The sequence below is a fragment of the Callithrix jacchus genome, chromosome 15 (genome assembly GCF_049354715.1).
Source record: "Callithrix jacchus isolate 240 chromosome 15, calJac240_pri, whole genome shotgun sequence".
Lineage (NCBI taxonomy): Eukaryota > Metazoa > Chordata > Mammalia > Primates > Cebidae > Callithrix > Callithrix jacchus.
The window spans coordinates 38,945,393-38,951,392 of NC_133516.1; the positions used below are offsets into that span (position 1 = coordinate 38,945,393).

A 6,000-nucleotide genomic window follows, 5' to 3' on the forward strand; every position below is an offset into this window, starting at 1 on the left:
GTGGCAGGTGTGGCTGTCAATCAAAGAGGGAACTGACAATTCACTGCTCCGGGAGTAAATTGCCTTTCATCCAGCAAAGGCAGGTAGCAGGCTAAAATCGATGCACTCCTAAAAGAGCGGACCCTCCCTCTCTGGCAAGGAGAACAGAGACCTTTAGGTACAAAATAAATAAGGCAGGGCCGAAAGGAGAGTTTACGAGCGCTATTTTATTACCCCGAACCAAAGCAGCCCTTAATCTTCACTGTCCTAAGATGATCTTTCAAAGGCTCGTACGCTATTTTTTTAAATTGGGTGCACCTTCGTAAGTATCTCTTTTTTGTATAAGTAGGAGATGGGAAGGAGGAGAGAAGAAATGATGCCGTTCAGTTCAATTTCACATCGTATTCCTTTTCATACACCATCCCCTAGCCTTTCCCAATAAATCAGCTTCATTTTCCCTGACAAGGGTTTTTTAAAGAACATGCTCCCCTCGGAGCCCACCCAGGCAGCCAGCCACCCCACCCCCTGGGCTGGGGCTCCACCTTTCTCCACTTTGTTCTGCTTGGGGTTGCTCAAGACCCCCGCCCCCGCGAACACCCCACCCCTCGAGGCAAGAGGGGACGCCAGGCAAAAGAGGGGGGTCTGAGAGAAGAAAGGCGTCGGCAGTGAGGGTGGCTGCCGGAGAGGGACTGCGGGAGGTGGCCCGGGCCGCCGGGACGAGCGAGCGGCGCCCGCGCGCCAGAGGAAACCGTGCACTTGTTCCAATCCGGGGGTTTATACATCAAGGTAAATCCTCCTTTAGGCCGCCCCATCCCTCCCCCGCCCGAAAAAGCTCCGGAGGAGGCGGATGGTTCACCCCTAGGCTCCCCAAGATAACGCATTGCAGCTCCCCACGAGCGAGGGGGACCCAGCACGAGGGCTGCCCAGGCACGGGCGCTCGGAGGAAGCCGGGCACCAGGCGGCCCTGGCGTCGGCGTCTCACCTTTCCGTAGCTCGCCCGGGGGCCGTCCCACATGGATTTTTACAACCTCACGTCGCCTTGGCCCCGGGCGGCCGGGAGGAGCAGGAGCCGGTGCCGGAGCCGGAGACCCAGCGAGCAGGAGCGGGAGGAGAAAGAGGAGGAGAAGCGGGGCGGGGAACGCGGAGGGAAGGAGGGAAGGAGGAAGACACCGCTCGGAGAACCGGGGCCCGGCGCGGGGTCGGGCGGGGCCGGCGGCCGAGGGGGCGGCACCCGCCGCAGTCCCGAGACGCGCGCTCGCGCGGCGCTGCCAGCTGCTGCGCTCGGCGGGGCTCCCACCCGGCCGGCCCGCGCGCTCGCCGCTAGCGGAGGCCCTGACTCACATTCCCAGCATTCCCGAGGAGCCGCTGAGGGTGGGGGGGGGGGGCCGGGGCCGGGGCTGGGGCCCGGGCGCCTCCGCGGGGGGCAGCAGAGAGCGCCCGGCCTGGGCTGGGGTCTTCGCAGCGCCTCCTCCCTGCAGGCCGCGGCGCGAAACACCTGCCCCTCATCTTCTGTCCCCGACGCCCCTTCCCGGGCACCCGCTTCCAAAAGCTGCCAGGCACTCCCAGAACTTGTCAGGTGTCTTTGGTGACAGGGGCAAGGATGGCACTTATCTTTTAAGTTAAGCATAAGAGTGGGGGGTCGTTGTTACCATACCCTGACACCGCCCATCAGCTTTCCTGTTCCTTAGGAGGTTGAAAGGATTTCATAAGATTTTTACTTTCTCGTTCTCCCAAAGAAAGGACAGAATGAAAGATAAAGACAGGAACAAGAGAAATATCATATCCATCATATTCATTGGGTGCCCCTTCTGTGCCCTGAAATGTGCTTTCATCGTCCCAATTTGAGGTAGAAAGATGATTTCTGAGTTGATACACGCACACACCTCAAGGTAATGAGCAAGAGGATTTAGACAAGTTTTTCATCGGAAAAAGCTTCCACTCAACAAGTCTGGAGCCCCAGCTGCTGCCATTTTATATTAGGGAGGGTACTGGGATAGCCATGGGCGTCTTTAAACTCGGTCTCTTTCACTGAGTAGTCAATTTGCAGGGATAGAGCAGTCATTTCCTTCCTGTCCTGATGAGTCTGCTTCCAGCAATTTCAGTAGCCAGATCTAAATTTCTCCTGCTGGGAAGTTCAGACAAATAAAGCAAATCCAGCCATTAGATGTTTGGGTGCGCAGAGGCATAGAATTAGTACAGTGATTACAGGATGGCTCCTTTCCTCCACTGGTGGGAATTTAATTTTAATTTTTTTTATTTTTATCTTTCGTGACAGAGTCTCACTCTGTCGCCCAGGCTGGAGTGCAGTGGTGCCATCTTGGCTCGCAGCAACCTCCGTTCACTGCAACCCCTGTCTGCCAAGATCAAGTGATTCTCCTACTTCAGCTTCCTGAGTAGCTGGGATTACCAGAGTCCATCACCACATCCCGCTAACTTTTTATTTTTAGTCCAGATGGGTTTTCACCATGTTGACCAGACTGGTCTTGAACTCCTGACCTCAAATGATCCAGTGGCCTCAAGCCTCCCAAAGTGCTGGCATTAAGGTGTGAGCCACCACGCCTGGCCAGAATTCAAATATTAAATGAGTCCTGCTCAGGGAATCAGACTCTGAGAGACAAGGATGCCTTCCCGTTCCAGTCTAAGTGCCTGTTCCTTAACTCTGTACACTTCTGCTATCTAAAGTTTTTCACACTCTCCTTGCCTTCATCCTCTTCTTTATCTCTCTCACCAAGAAATTAGCACTCATTCTCCTGACCTAGATGCTCCAGGGGCAAAACAAGCTACACCTATTGTGTTTAGTTCCCCACATACATCCTTGACAGCCTTGTTGAGAGTCCTTTGAGAACTCCTAAAATCCCATATCTTTTGAAATGTGGCCACCATTTTTTAGTACCCCCTCATGCAGGCACTTACATTCTCTCAACTGCTCTCACAAAAACTCTTTAAGATGTTTACCATCTTTCAGAAAAGCTGGGTAACATACCCAGGGTGATCCCGTTAAGAATTCATTTAAATCAATGCCTGAGATTCACTCTGGTTGGCCACCCATTCTCTTTTTCTTTGATCCATGGGTTTTAAAAGGAACCCTTTACATTCAGGGGAACAATTTATTAATACATGCTTATGTACACTTTTCCCACAAAAAGAAGATTCATGGTTCTCAACAGATTTCTTTCATATTGGGTCCTTGACCCAGAAAAAGTTAAGAATAATTGCTTTAAACAGAAAGTGACTCTACGGAGTAAAACAAAGAGTGGAAGTCATAGGGATCTTAAGCAAATCGTCTTCATCCTCTCTGGGACTTAGTTTTCTGAAAATAAAAGGCTGAACTAACAAATCTTAAGATCCCTTTCAACTCTAACATTTTCTCACTTTATGTTAAAATACACATATGTATATGTATTTGTACACAAAATACATACACACACACACACACACACACATACACACACACCCAATAAGCTAACAAATAGCCATTGCAAGATCTAACCCTTCAGGACAGAAAATTCTAAAACAATATTGTATTTTCTAAAACATGGTACATTGCTCCAGGGTTTTTTTTTTCGTGGTGGTTTGCTTTGTGTTGTTTTGACAGTTATTCATGTCTTTCTTCATCATGGCAAGCTCCTCTCAAGCAAGTCAGAGAGATCATATTTTCACGGCAGGTATTTTTTTCTCACATATTCATTCATTCATTCAAACAATACTTATTGAGCATCTACTTTCTCCTAGGTCCTGTGGGTTCAGAGCCTCTGCCTCAAGGACTGTACAGTTTAGTGAGGGAGACAGATAAGAAGCAGGCAATAACAATACTGCCTATGAAAAGACAAAGTTCTGGGAACTGCAGGAGTATGCAGGAAGGATACCAACTCTTCCTCTGGGGTTCAGAAAAAGGTTTCCTGAGGAAATGTCCAATTCGCTGCCACACCCAACTTTGTTGCGCTGCCCTGTGCTCAGCATGCAATGCCAGCTATGGTAGATGGGAGCTGTGGTGAACACCTTCCCCTGGCTGAGCCATGACAGGCTCTCCCTCCAGTATTTGAAACTAAGCTTGAAGAATGAGTCAGTCAACTGGCATTGAATGGTGAGATTATAGACTGTGGTGGCCCAAATTAGAACTACGGCACCAAAACCCATGATGCCAAAGTCATCAGGAAGTTCTAAGATCTTTGCCAAGAAAGCTGGTCTGTAAAGAGGAGAACAGCCAGCCATGGAGACAGAAATGAGATTCCTGAAGACCTAAAGGACTTATTAGACATCCCCTATGGGCGTATCTAACCAGTATCTCAAACTTTATTTTTATGCACCACGTCTCCTCTCTCCCAAGGTTACCCATCAGGATAACGACATCACCAATCATCCTTTTGCTCAGGTTCAAACCTAGGAGCATCGTTAATTCCTCCTTTTGCTTATACCACACATCTACACCATCAGCCGGTTCTATCTGCTTTACTTGGGCCTGAGCCAAGCCATATCAGAGTGTGAAGCAAAAGAAAAACTGTACCCCTAAATATTTTTTGAACCAAATAGAAAAAGTTAAGCTCTACAATGAAAAAGCATGACTATATACAAATCACCATAATGCCCAATCAGTTCTCCTATGATTGTCAACCCTCACAAGACTGCCACTGTGGGAATATGATAACCAAGTAGCCTTAGAACTTAGCACAGGTTGGAAACAACTGTTCTTGTTACACAATGATGCAGGGTCATAAAACAAACAACAACCCGTCTTGGTTTTGTTTTCGTTTCTTTGGATTTTTTGCATTCATTTTGAATGTAGTAATAGCAACAAAGAACCAATACTTCTGTATTCTGTACTGTGTGCCACGCCCTATTCTAAGCTATTTGTGTGCCTTAGCTGACTTATTCCTCACAGTTGACCTAAACTATACCATTGTTAGGCCTATTTTACCAACAGAGGCACTGAGGCACCTGTAGGTAAGGTAATTTTCCAGGGCCACACAGAGAAATCATTGCAGGACTGAAATTCTAACCTAAAGTCTGACTAACTCCAGAACAAATGGTAAAATCAACTGGACTTGGTGAGCAATTGGCTATGGAACAAGAGAGAGGAGTCAAGAATGCTCTCAGGAGTCTGGTTTGGGCAGCTGAGTGGAGAGTGTGCCATTCACTAAGACTGGAAATAAAGGTTGGGGAGGAGTACAGGTTTATGGAAATTTTATAGATCATATGGGAAACCCATTTATGAACAGTTTATGGGTTCTATTTGAGGCTTTTCATATTCGAGATGCCAAGGACCTCATGGTAGAGATGCCCAATTTCAATGTGCTTTGCAGTCAGACAACAGATACTTCATGAAGACAGTATATGGGAGTCACCAAGTTTGGTGATTAGAGTTCTGGGCACAGCTGAGTAACCCAGAACAGTTATTAGCATGTCTGCAGGAAGAAAATATAGTTAAATAAGAAACAAAATCCCTAAACAACTTATAGTTATCTGTTCTGCTTAGGCATAAGGTCATTTGTACCAGTCTTAACAGGGTAGATTTTAGCTCAAGAGAAACATGGTTGGGCTGCCACTTTACAACAAAACACCTAATTAACTGATCCACCACAACAACAGTTGGACTAAAAAAAAAATCACCTGATCTTTTGGAAGCCAACAACTGGTTCCATTAAACCATTCAAACTATATTTGCCGCGAATGTTTTAAGACCTTCATAGGCTTAAGCATCATAGAAAACGTATAGAAATCCAGCACCATCAGAAACACATATTTTTTGGCTACACGTGGTAGCTGTAATACAGCACTTTAGGAGGCCAAGACAGGAAGATTGCTTGAGCCCAGGAGGTCAAGGCTGCAGGAAGCCATGATCACATCACTGCACTTCATCACAAGTGACAGTATAAGACTCTGTAAAAAAAATTTTTTAAAAAATAATAATAATACACACACACACACATTTGTTTTTCTGTGAAACTGTTTGAAAGTTTTAAAAATTATTTGATCAAGACCGATTCATTGTGGCTATGGTTGTCCAAAATCATTAAGCATATT

General features: G+C 47.0%; 1 protein-coding gene across 39 annotated transcripts in view; it reads right to left on the reverse strand.

The window, feature by feature from the left end:
- The window catches only part of ERC2 (ELKS/RAB6-interacting/CAST family member 2), a 973,896-nt gene extending 972,583 nt beyond the window's left edge, over positions 1 to 1,313 (reverse strand). For all 39 annotated transcript variants that reach the window (XR_013527394.1, XR_013527393.1, XR_013527389.1 and 36 more), the window contains exon 1: positions 962 to 1,313. The gene's annotated coding sequence lies outside the window, so the exon portion shown is untranslated. The remainder of the gene's footprint in view (positions 1 to 961) is intronic.
- Between the last annotated feature and the right edge of the window lie 4,687 nt (positions 1,314 to 6,000).